Source organism: Hermetia illucens, chromosome 6 (genome assembly GCF_905115235.1).
Source record: "Hermetia illucens chromosome 6, iHerIll2.2.curated.20191125, whole genome shotgun sequence".
NCBI lineage: Eukaryota > Metazoa > Arthropoda > Insecta > Diptera > Stratiomyidae > Hermetia > Hermetia illucens.
The window spans coordinates 95,572,410-95,585,855 of NC_051854.1; the positions used below are offsets into that span (position 1 = coordinate 95,572,410).

Here is a 13,446-nt window from a genome sequence, read left to right on the forward strand (position 1 = left end):
GGAATTTCCACCTTTCCTCACTGCGGGGATTACCTATCTTATCCCTAAGAAGGACACGGTGCAGGACCCCGCAGACACAAGACCGATCACTTGCTTACCAACCCTCTACAAATTCATCACGTCCATTATTAGTGGAAGGATCAATGCGCACCTCGAGACCAACAACATTCTGTCCGAGGAGCAGAAGGGCTGCCGAGTTGGGTCAAGGGGTTGCAAAGAGCAACTCATTATCGACTCGGTAGTTGTAGGACACGCAACTAGAGGTCAAAGAAACCTCTTCAGTTGCTATATCGATTATGCCAAGGCTTTTGATAGCGTTCCGCAAACCTGGCTAATCGACATCCTACATCTGTATCGCATTGATCCGAAACTAATAATGTTTTTGGCGACAGTCATGGAAGGGTGGCATACCACCTTATCAGTCCTTACATCTGAGGGTGCTAATACCTCAGAGCCCATCTGTATACGGAGGGGCATCTTCCAGGGGGATTCATTGAGTCCCCTTTGGTTTTGTATGGCACTGAACCCCCTTTCATGGCTACTGAATAATGCTAGAGGGCATGGTTTTGCAATAAAGTATGGCCTACGTGATAAGTGCGAACTGACACACTCTGTTGCGAATAATAGACATGTTCAGCCGTGATATTCGGATGGAGTTTAGATTAGACAAGTGTCGAATCCAAGCCATCCGCAAAGGTCATCACGAGCCGCATGCCGGACATAGAATTGGTGACCCCCACATCGAAGCTATGACCGAGACAGACTTCTACAAGTACCTAGGAATTCTGCAAGGAACCCATGCTCGAGTAGGTGATCTGAAGGAAGCTCTGCTGTCCGAATTCCTGCGACGTGTAAAGCTGGTGCTGAAATCGTATCTCTCGGGGAAGAATAAAATAAGCGCGTTGAATGTATTCGCTATCCCTTCACTGGTTTATGCATTCGGAATATTGCCGTGGACGAAGACCGACCTGGAAAACGTCCAGCGGCGGATACGGACAACTATGTCCAAATTCCGAATGCATCATCCAAAGTCTGCCGTGGAGCGGATGAACCTGGCTCGTGACATCGGAGGTAGGGGCGTGGTTGACGTGGCGGCACAACATCATCGCAAAGTCGACTCGCTGCGCGCTTATTTTTACAGTAAAGAGCAGGCGAGCCCCTTGCATGCGGCTGTTTGTAAGGCAGACTGTGGACTGACTCCACTTAACTTGAAGGATCGATCTTTTACTTCTCTGAGTGAGGTGAAGTCGGACTAGGAGCGGATCGAGGAATGGAAGTCGAAGGCAATGCACGGTAAACACGTGAATTGTCTTTGGCAGCCATTTGTCGATTTGCATCTATCGAACAGATGGCTGTGTGCTGGGGAGCTCCTTGCTGAGACGGAGGGGTTCATGTGTGCCATTCAGGATGGCGTGGTCGCCACCCGAGCTTATAAAAAGCTCATTATGAAAGAACGGGTGGAGAACGACCAGTGCAGAATGTGTGGTTCGGCGTTAGAGACGTTGGACCATCTCATTTCTGGCTGTACTGTTATGACACCGGTGCAATACATCACCAGGCATAATGCTGTATGTAAGGTTATCCATCAAAACCTTGCATACAAGCATGGGCTGATCACGGGAACATGTCCGGTTTACCGATATGAGCCGCAAGCAGTACTTGATAGTTCTGCTTACAGCATGTATTGGGACCGGCAAGTTCTGACTGATCGCCATACCGCACACAATAAGCCTGACGTACTGCTAGTTGACAAGACGGGTCGCTCCGCCATAATAGCACAATAGCAACATTGAACGGAAATACGTTGAGAAGAAGGTGAACTATGAGCCATACTTCTCCCCCTCGGACACCATCTTGTCGTGGTGGGGGAGCCTGTAGTAGTTTACTACTACACTAAGGGTGTCCAAAAATATGAATATGGAAACGACGGATATAAACTCTCCAAGTGGTAAGAAGTCACAGACTTCGAATCCACCCGCGATCATGAGCAATCATGTCGCGGCCGAGGCGCGGATTTTGGAGGCCTCACCACGTTCATATTTGCCTATAGAGCAATCTATAGAAGGCATGCTTTCCGACTCGGTGGAAAGTTTGCATTTAGTGCCTACGACGAAGTTAGCCAGAAAGGAAAGTACGGAAACTCTCAAATTGGGAGAAACTGGAAATCCGACTACGGCCGGCCCGTCCGCGGTACTACAGCCCAAATCTACCCGCAAGCGAAAGAGAAAGGCCCGGCAGAAGGGAACTTCGGCCACTAAGGAGGGGGGACTACAGGCTGAATCCTGCCTGTCAGAACCTTCTCCGCCATCCTTACTGGGAAGAGCGGAAGAACGGGAAGCTGGTGACGTGGACGCTACTGGTTCAACGCCAGTATGTGGAAATGGATCCAAGCGGTCCGAACACTGTGAACCTGGAAAGGCCCTAAGCCGACGGCAGAAGAGAGCACTGCGAAAGAAGATGAAGCACCTTGGGAATGAGGACATGGACGTGGCTGTACCACTAGGCGCGCTAACGCCCAGAGAAATCGGACGCAAGGTAGCGGAATCTCCGGCGGAAGGTGGGGATAAACTGGAAACCCCGGTAAGATCCACACTGGACGCACCAGACTCTTCAGTCAGCGGTAATGCGCGCAAGAAGCGTAAGACCAACACATCTGCTGTGGCCGACGCTTTATTGTGCTCCGCACCAGGGCTTACATCCACGCGTCTCGCGGGGATTAGGACCGGTGTGCCGGAAGGTGATCAAATCAGCGAGAGAGATCTCAATGAAGCTGGTCCCTCCCACAGGAATACGAACACGAAGGCGGGAAGGAGAAGGACGTATGCGCAAGCTGCGGCCTCTGTTCTGACTGCTGCCGTGGGAGTTTCTTCCAAGGATGGCAAAATGTCAGAGGGACAGTTTACCATCCTCCAGGAATGCCTGTGGAAGAAAATGATGGAGCCTGGAACGAAGCCACGATTTAACGATCAAGGTTTTCGTGATGGGCTTCTACATTTGGAGTGCGCTGACGAGGCTGCCTTAAAGTGGCTCCAGCAGGTAATCCCAACTTTGAGTTCCGGCGGTCGGCCCAAGTTCACTATTGTGAACACTGAGCTACGCAGGACAGAACATGTCGGATGTTGGCTACCGGGCCCTCAAAGGAAGGTAGAGGACATCATCCGCTTGCTGGGTGAACAGAACCCGGGCATGGACTTTGGGCACTGGAGGGTAAAGTTCATGAATGCCAGGAAGGACCAATCTACAAACGTGGAGGGCTTCAACTTGGTATTCGAACTGGACCAACAGAGTCTGAATGTGCTCAGGGGAAGTCACCATATGGTGCTCCACTTTTTCCTATATAGACTGAAATTCAGTCATATCAGGAGACTGTAGGGCATCATCTCCATTTTGATGATCTCCGACTCACACAACATAGAGCAAATTGCAGCATCTTCGGTGCGCTCTCCCACAATGGAGATGTGCGCGGAGGATAGTGCATACAGGGGCGGAACCCCCGTATGGGGGCTCGCACGGGGGAAGGGACTACAGAGTGAATCCTACCTGCTAGTAATTTCTCCTACACCTTCCAAGGAACAGGCGGAAGGAAGGGAAGCCAGATACGTGAACGAAACTGACTTGATGCCAGTTCGAGTGATCGAATCTATGCAACCCGGACACCGCAAACCGAGTAAGGTGCTAAGTAGAAAACAGACGAATGCTCTGCGGGATGAGGTGAGATCTTTCGTGGATGAGAACATGGGAATTGCAGTACTCCCAAGTACGGCTTTTCTCAGAGAAATCAATCACGAGGGGATCGAGTCTCTGGCGGTACGGTGTGGGGGAAACCCCGTCATACGCGGACTGCCGCATACGCTTCTAACTGTTTTCCATAAAACAATAGACTAAGTTTATGCCGGAAAGCATAAAGATTGGTCAAATCAACCTGCAGCATGCCAAAGCTCCCTCCTACCTGTTGGCAGCAAGAATGACAAAGCTACAGGATTTCCCCTATATCTTTCTGGTGCAAGAACCGTGGGTTCGATTTAACAGAATCTGTGGTATTGGATCAGTAAAGGGGGCTAGGATCTTCTACGACGAAAGATCCATAAGACCGAGAGCTTGCGTCCTGATGTCAAGACGGTTAGAGGCAACTATGCTGAGACAATATTGTTCCCAGGACTTAGCTACGGTCATCATACAATACCAAATAAATGGCGAGAGGAAAAACATCATAGTTGCCTCCGCTTATTTACCCTATGATTCTTTGTATCCTCCACCGACGCACGAACTTAGGGATCTGGTGGCGTATGCAGAATCAAGTAGTTTCGAACTCTTAATAGGTTGCGATGCGAATGCTCAACATATTTGTTGGGGCAGTAGCAAATGCAATCCAAGAGGAGAGAAGCTATTTGATTTCATCACTTCAGCTGGTCTTATGACTGCAAACGTGGGGTGCGCTCCTACGTTCGTGGGACCGAGAAGAAGCGAAGTAATTGACCTAACAATCTGTACCCCAAAATTGTTAGAGTTGATTACACACTGGCGACGAGACGAGGTCTCACTGTCAGATCACCGATATCTAGAATTCAATCTGACTATTGCGGGCGAACAGTCTGCAGTACAAAGACGGAACCCTAGGAAAACGGATTGGGCAAAGTTCAATGAACTTCTTGGCAATAAAGTACAGTTCCCTAGGCGACTAAGGACTCCTTTGGTGCTGGAAGATGAATTGAAAACTCGGAACTACACACTTTTAGAGTGTTATGAAGAGGCTTGTCCTATTTCCCGAGGCCAAAGCGGTAAAACAGTTCCTTGGTGGAACCGAGAACTGCAAAAACTCAGGAAATCAACCAGGCGACTTCTAAATCGTGCTTGCAAAAGTAACAAGAACGAAGACTGGTTAAATTTCAGGAACTCACAACGTGAATATAAGAGGCTCGTGAGGTGCTTGAAACGAGACTCCTTTAGAGCGTACTGTGAGGAACTGGAAGGCGAAAGGGAGACTTCAAGGCTGTGCAGAGTCCCCAAAAGAGATGAGTCGGCCAAGTTGGATTCTCTTAGAAAACCCGACGGTACTTTCACGAACTCCAGACTGGACTCAGTACAGACCCTCCTGGAAGTACACCACGCGGGGGAACGGGTGAGGGAAGTGGTAGGGGGAGAGTTGACGATTCTTGCAACCACTTCAGCACGCAAGTGTTGCAAGAGGAACTGGAACACTGCGAAAGCGGTTGTTACCCTTGAAAAGGTGAGAGCTGCCATACTGTCCTTTGAACATTTCAAAGCACCTGGCCTGGATGGCATCTATCCGGCAATGCTAAAGGAGGGTATGGAGCATTTAGAGCGACCTCTAAGGAATATTTTTCGAGGATGTCTTGCTCTGGGCTACGTGCCTTCTTCTTGGCAACAGGTTAAAGTAGTTTTCATACCGAAACCTGGGAAAGATGACTATTCTAATCCAAAGAACTTCAGACAGATCAGCTTGACTTCATTCTTGCTGAAAGGTTTGGAGAGACTGGTGGAGCGTCACATTCGTGGAAAGGCGCTTAGGGCACACCCACTTAGTGAAAACCAACATGCCTACCAACGTGGAAAGTCCTGTGAGTCTGCTCTTCAATCTTTGGTCACAAAGATAGAGGATGCAACTTTGAATGGTGAGTACGCGATGGGGGTGTTCGTGGACATTGAAGGGGCTTTTGACTGTGCGCCTTTTCAAAAACTTTGTGATGCCGCCAGAGCGCATGGTGTTGATGATGCTTTAATTAAGTGGATCCATGCTATGCTACCGCAAAGATTGTTGTGCGCTGAGGTAGGGGTCGATCGCTACCTGACTACGGAGGCAACGAAGGGCTGCCCCCAAGGAGGTGTGCTTTCGCCGCTTCTGTGGAGTATGCTGATTGACTAACTGCTATGCGAACTGCAAAATTTGCCAATACACGCTCAAACTTATGCTGATGACGTGGCTGTACTTGCTGTTGATCGGGATCTTGGAACGGTATGTAGGAATACACAGCGTGCCGTTGATTTGATAGACAGCTGGTGCCTTAGACATGGTTTGTCAGTTAATCCAAATAAAACCACAATGGTTTTATTCACAAAAAGGAGAAAACTGGATGGACTTTGCCTGCCTGAGATGAGGAGTACTACCCTTCAACTCTCCGAAGAAGTGAAATACCTGGGGGTTACTCTAGATAAAAAACTTCTTTGGAACAAACATGTAGAGGTAAAGATGAAACGAGCTCTCACAGCTTATGGGCTGTGCAGACGGACCTTTGCCCCGACATGGGGACTCAGGCCTCATGTGGTAATGTGGATATACGTTGCCATCATTAAGCCGATGTTCGTATATGCATCCGTAGTGTGGTGGGTTAAGGTGAGACAAAAAGGTTTTCACCGTAAACTAGCTGCACTGCAAAGAACTGTTTGTCTGGGTATCACTGGTGTCATGAGCACGACATCCGGCGCAGCTCTGAATGCACTACTCAATTTGCAGCCCCTGGATATCTTTATTCAAAGCACTGCAATGAGAGCAGCTCATAGGCTAATTCGATTAGATCTATGGGAAAACAACGGATGTGGGGGACACAGAGCATTGGAAGAGTTACTGGGAGGACTGAATCCAGTTCTTACAATGCCTTCCGATTCTCATGTCCCGATACATCTGTTTGGTAGAAGATATGTATGATAGTTACCCTGAAGCGTAGAGAGGACTCGGAAGACCCAGAGGAATGCGTGGAGGGATATACGCAAGTCTTCTACACCGATGGCTCAAAAACAGAAGAGGGTTCTGGAGCCGGAGTCTACCTCTCGAATAAAAACGAGAAGTGGGCTTTTCCTTTGGGACAATATGCAACGGTTTTTCAAGCCGAAGTTTATGCGATCCTAAGGGTGGCAAACTGGGTGATTGACGAGCGGTTGAAGGGCAGGCGCATCGCAATCTGCAGTGACAGTGAAGCTGCACTGAGGGCATTGAGCAGTCCTTTGATCACCTCGAAAATCGTTCAGGAATGCAGAAACCGGTTGAACTCTATGTCTAGATTCAATACGGTGGAACTACTCTGGGTACCTGGTCACTGTGGCATAGAGGGAAATGAAATCTTGGACGCTTTAGCGAAAGAGGGGTCAATCTCCCCTATGCCGGGACCGGAGCCAGCAATTGGGGTATCAGTAGCATTGGCTAAATCTGTTTTCAAAAACTGGGAACAAGCTTCCCATAACGACAGGTGGCAGAGCTTAAATGCTGCTCGACACACCAAACTTTTCCTGCCAGAACCCAACATACATACCGCAAAGTTTATCCTGTCGAAAAGCAGGAGGACTTGCAGGTGTATTGTGGGCATTCTGACAGGCCATAATTCACTAGCTGGGCATATGTTCAGAATAGGAATTACCGAAGATGATACGTGTCCCTCCTGTAATGAGGAGGCGGAATCCGCGGGGCATTTCCTATGTGAATGCCCCGCCTATGGACGCATCAGACATCAAATCTTTGGTGCCGATGTTCTCCAATTACGACGGGTAGCATCACATCCACTAACGGAAATCCTACGATACGTTAACGAATCCGGAATATTCCGTTAGACGGGGGACGCGAGTACAATGGGCCAACACGGCCTGAGTGCTCAGAAGCTGTCCCCACCATACACACACACACACACAGGTATTGTACCTAAAGCCCTGACGGCTTCCCTTGATGTCCTGGGACTTTCGCACAGTCTGGTTCAAACCATGCAGAAGTACACCATTCTGCATACGTGCTCGATGTTGCAGGGGGTACTCGACGGATTCTCCCACTGACCTACCACCGGCCACCACCACCAGCGCCCCTCTAGTTTTTAGGTGGGTAGGATCGTCCGAGCCTAAATGCTTGGCACTTAGTGCTAGTATTAGGTAAAATCCGGCATCTGCCGAGATTGTGATAACTCGGAAATAATAATCGTTGGCGCAACAATCCATGTTGGATCAGGGCTTTGAAGTGTGTTAGAGCACTTCATTCAAGAGCGAAACGGTACACTAGGAGCCAATGTGGTCAGCATTGCGCTCGCCCGAGATTAATACCCTGATTTGAGTCAGGTGCTCATTCACAGCTGAGTCGACTGGTGTATACGCAACATATAATGAAAAGACAATCATAGGGGGTAGAAGATGAAGAAAAAATGTATCCGACTCCTAGGGGGGGACTTAACCGCGATCAAGGCACCTGCACCAACTGACTTACCTGAAGTTACGCGACCTCTGTCGCAGTGAAAGACAGAGAACCCCTCGAGGAACTCAGAGATGCAGATGAGGTGAGGGCAGAAAGTTATTCATGGAACGAACCGGTTAATACTTTTTGCATACCTTCGCGAAGTATTTAAGCATGGGCAGGGCCAGAGAGAGAAAATCCGGGCCCAACATTAATAGGGGCCTCTCTATATTACCAAAGTTGTTAAAGATTCCATTCTATGCCCTTGAGAAAACTCTAAGCCCGAAGGAAATCATCCCTTCCATTCTGCTTGCATCAGTTTATTAGGACAAACCGCGTGCGGGAAGGATTTCGCACTTCCTTCACCTTTTTGACTAGTCCCGATTATTGCTGAATGCTGGTGTGGACTGATGATGCCATTCACTTACCGGTCTAGGGTTTTTTAAAGCCTCTTGGTTGCGGAAGCTTTTTAACTAAACCGATTAATTATTAACTATTAATTTCCTGATTAAATATTTTCTTAAAGACAAATTTGAATCCTGATTAGGGATTAGGGATTAGATTAGCGTGAAGATATATCAAATTTTCATCTGTGTAATAATTCTAGATTAATATAAACGGCTCACTTACAGTTTTACTCAAAAGTATATTTACACGTAAAGCGTTTTTCATTAGCTTCCCTCAATTATGCCGAAACCCTGGCATTTATCCCTGCTCTCAAGTAAAAATGTGTCCTGGCTGTAATCTCCACCCTTCCAAAGACATCTCAGAAATTGCTTTCTTCTTATTCAAATCAGGAGAAACGATTCTCCCCCTGAGCGTTCCATATCCTTTTCTCTATGCACAAATACCAATAATTCGCTCATACTCACATTGCAGTTATGCGTGTGTAATTACACCCTCATGAAGGGAGGAATCACCGAATTCCGTAACCATTGATGGGAGGTTAGTGGTGAAAAAAGCTAAAACGAAAAAATCAACCGTAGTTTTTCTAGGGGTGAACTTTTTCCCTCTCGGCAGTTCGGCCGCTCTCCCATAGATGGCATTAGGGTGGAATGCCGTGTATTTGTTGTTGCCAGGACATGAAACATATACACGGAAGGAAGGGCGGTCGAGCGCGGGAAACCCTGGGTTTTTCGCGCGCGACGATGTTGATATGATTTTCTGCAAGGTCCAAGCCGCCCTTAACGCGGGGGACTATGAGAATTGCAATTCGTTTTTTGGGGTTTCAGTGCGAAAAAATTTTTTCTGCCAGTGTGATGTGCTTGGTGTGTATAAACGAATTTAAATGAGGCAATGGTAAGTTTTTTTTAGTCTTTGTAATCTTTTTTTAATTTTCTGCCTTTTTTTTATAAACCCTTCTTGTGCTACTTTTTTAATTTACAACATACACATAGTAGTGCGCTGTGAAAAAATGCATAAGTGGGAACGTGAAAAAAAATCCAAGCAAAAAAGCAAATGAACTTGAGACCGGCATTTATGAGTAAATACGCGAAAGTGTTAATTTTAATTTTTTTCCACAAGGGTTGAGGCTTACCGGATTGTTTGCAAGGCCAGCAAAACGTTGCAGTTGTAATTCGTACTTCTCGAAAACATGTGATTCTGTGAGGTGTTCACTCTGTGCCCGGGGCCGGTTCGTCCTTTCTAACGGTTTCGGTATGCGTTCCCAGTGTTCAACATTCCAAATACCTAACTTCTAATGCCTAATTTACAAGCTGTTTTTGTATGGTGGCTGCCAGTACGGAAGGCCAGAAAGCTTGGCCGTAGTGGATAATACTAGTCCTACTTGCTGCATCTAAAGCTACTAAGCGAGTGCTAGGCGTCATGCGAAAGCAAATCAAACAACTAAAAGCCAAATACAAATTCAATCTTTTTATTTTCGTCAAAATATCCAGTTAAGTATTTCGTAGACCAGATTCAATCGAACCGATTTTGATGAAAACGCCGACGTATCCTTGCAAGGTCTCCACTTCGAGTGTCATTCAGTTCTTGGAGATGCACCTGGAATAGAAGCAAAATGTTACTTTGTGAATGGACAAACGAACAAGTTCTACTACTGAAACAAAGGCTTTCCTTCTCAACCCGCCAAGTAAATATCCTTGTACTAAATGCCTAACTTGCTATATTTATCTAATGTTAGAAATTAAGATACATAAGCTTCGTAGAAACGGAGAGCCATGGCAATAACTATGACCGGTATGAAACAGGGGCGGGAGGGGGCGGTTGGGTAGAGCTCAAAAGGTGATTTATTCGGAACCTTTTTCACCCTTAGAGCTTCAAATATTTCCCATTTCTACGTGATAGCAACGACATTAAGCTCAAATGTGTTTTATCACCCACAAGTACACTATCTGGGTGGTGGGGGGGACAGTAGGCGAATGTCGTAGGAATATTTAAGGGTGTCTGACTGGAGGTGAGGCACTCAGCACACATTATTTAGGATCTACATTCAGTGACCGGGAAAGAACGAAACCGAAATTCTTGCCAGAACCGTCCCGGGTGGATTAGAAGGTGGATGGAAGAATGGAAAAGAGTTGAAAGTAGGAAAAGGGCTGGTAGAAAAGATGGGATCGCATCTGGCTTGGTCATTTCCATTTTCAGTTTTGTTGTCGGTGATTTTCGGTTGCTTGCCGATGGTCTGTGTTTCAGAAATACTCTTCTGGCTCTGTGGCTTTGACCAACTCTATAGCTTCATAGCTATAGTGAAATCAACATTTGTACGTAGTATTTACGGAATGGAATGAGTGAGAGGAATTCTCAAAAGGTTGACGTTTTCTGTGCATCTTTTCTGTGTATACCTTTCAAAGGATCCTTCTTGTTGGTGTGTTGGTTTTTGAGTTTGTGGAGAAATGCATACACATGAAAAAAGGAAGTTCAGGGCATGCGTCAAACATTTCCATTTTTTTCAACTTTGTCTTTGAGTAATTTTTTCGGAACGGAATGGGGTGGAATATGAGAATTTTACCAATTCGTAGAGCAGACATGTTTATTACAGAGAACAAAATATATCTATAAGTTGTGGTAAAGTATTTGAGCTTGAATTAAGAAACGCTTTGTAACTTAATGACTCCACTATCGCCCGGAGACATGACATCCACCCTTTCTTATGAGAGGAAATATCCTTCCAGAATGCTGTCTCGCTAAATTCACCGAATTATCACACTCGACGTAAAGAACTCAATTTTTCCAATAAACAACCAAACCATGTTAAATGACAATCCAACTATAATAGCTCCTCATGCCTGAAACATTCAAAATAGAATTCATTGACATAACTGTCACACTGCCACTTTTATATTAGAGTTTGTCAACCACCTTAGTTAAAAGATTGATACTTTTCATCAGATCTTGAAGCCTTCAATCCATATATGTCAGGCACAAAATTATACGTCATCCAATTTCAAATTGCAATCAATCAAAATCAAAAATGTCAGGACAAAACCATGAACTGCGATTAGCGTAACCATGCTATAATCGAGAGCAAAAATATCTGTAAGTAATCCAGAACTTTGAAGATAGCCACTTAGAATGGCTCATATGTCATTAGTCCAAGATTAAATACGTTGGAGTATACGAGTATAAACGTAACATAATTGTATATGTGACCTAAAATGAATCAAATCATATTTGAAATGGGTTTGCACAATATGTAGAAAGGGTTAACTAAAATTAATCCTTTTTTTTGCACAGGAGATAGAAAATCTTAAAAAGACACGTCCTGTCCAGCTCCGCCGTACAAACGACGAAACTAGAGCGAGTGCATGTGGGATTCGCACCCACTAAAAACCACTCTAACCACAGCCCCGCGGGACCACCATTTAGATATTACTTCGGCGGGCAGGTTTGCCTTTAGGCACTCACGATTCTCGTCCTTTGATCTTTCCTCCTCCTACATTTCCTCACCAGACGACATCGTAAACCAGTTTTCCTTTGACCTCAGCATCTCCGCAATGATTATTATTCTGTTAAGGGAAAGTGGCACCGCGTTCTTAACGAACTATTATGCTCCTTTTGCTGGTTATAGTGTACCAATTAATCATAGTATCTGAAGTAAGCATATAACCGTCAGGAACTTTAGTATATTCCCTACTTCCAAATCTTTCAACTTTGTATCTGGTATTAAGTGTTCTCCCAGATGTCTCGACCTACTTTGCCCAAGCGCCGGACACTGTCCCAGAACGTGTATAGAGGTTTCATCACACTCCACACAAGAACTGCAGGCAGTGTTCGTAGATATCCCTAGCTTCCTAGGTGATAGTTTAGCCGACAGTGACCATTGAGAATTCCCACTATGATTCGGAGGTTCTTTTTGGTGAAGTTTAAGCAATCCTTTGTGCGCATGGTTCCATATCCCCCAATAAGCACCCTGCACTGGTCCATTTCTGGTAGGCCCAGTATAGTTTCTTCAACCATTCCTCTTCATTTCTTAATGCCACGAAACCGCTTCCGATTCCACAACAGGGTTCTGGCCCGTATAAGGGCGTCCCTACTCTCTCCTTGGCTAGTTCGCCCGCTGCCTCATTGCCTTCCAACCCAATATGGCCTGGAACCAAGAGTATCCAGATGTTGTTGGACGAGCAGAGTGTATTCAGTCTCTCAGCGTATTCCCATACCAGTTTAGATTTTACCTGGTTGGATCTAAGTGTCTTGATCGCTGCTTGGCTGTCGGTGAGAATAGCTCCCTGTAGTTCCTTTGGAGATTAAAGTAGGCACATCTGTCTATGGCTTATATTTCTGCCAGGAATATGCTAGTGTACCTACCCATCGGCTCCAAGGACATTTTCCTTCGAACAATGACACCGACACTCGCTCCCTCTGCTGTGAGGAATCCGTCACTGTACCAAATAATCAGTTGTTGGTTTAAGGCGTATAACTCAGCCACGCTCTCCTAGTCTGCCTTGATACTCCAACGTGTTTCAAACTTCTTATCAAAGAGAAATCTCAAGATACACCCTTCCTCAATCGCAAACCTTAGACAGTGAAGTGCAGGATAATTTGGCGAATCATACAATCGAAAAAGTGTCCCATGAGGAGCTGAGTAGCATGGTAATTAGCTCTCCGTTTTTCTGCCTAAACCAGCGTTCGTCCACCGGTGTTTCGAAGATCCGTCCCATCTGCGTTACCAGAAAATACGTGACTCAGACCCAGCAGCATTCCTATGTTCCATTCTCCTCCTTACGTCTTGCATGGTGCAGTACACTCCCCTCATTCGTCAGAATGTTGACTGGAATCATGCTTGCCACCACCAACACTTCCACCTCATCTGATGTGGTTCTAAACTA

The 13,446-nt window shown here is 46.2% G+C and overlaps 1 long non-coding RNA gene across 1 annotated transcript in view; it reads right to left on the minus strand.

The window, feature by feature from the left end:
• Positions 1-13,446, minus strand: part of LOC119659928 — a 245,144-nt gene that overhangs the window by 175,871 nt on the left and 55,827 nt on the right. Inside the window, exon 2 of the long non-coding RNA XR_005250385.1 lies at positions 10,092-10,165. This is a non-coding gene — a long non-coding RNA (uncharacterized LOC119659928). The remainder of the gene's footprint in view (positions 1-10,091; positions 10,166-13,446) is intronic.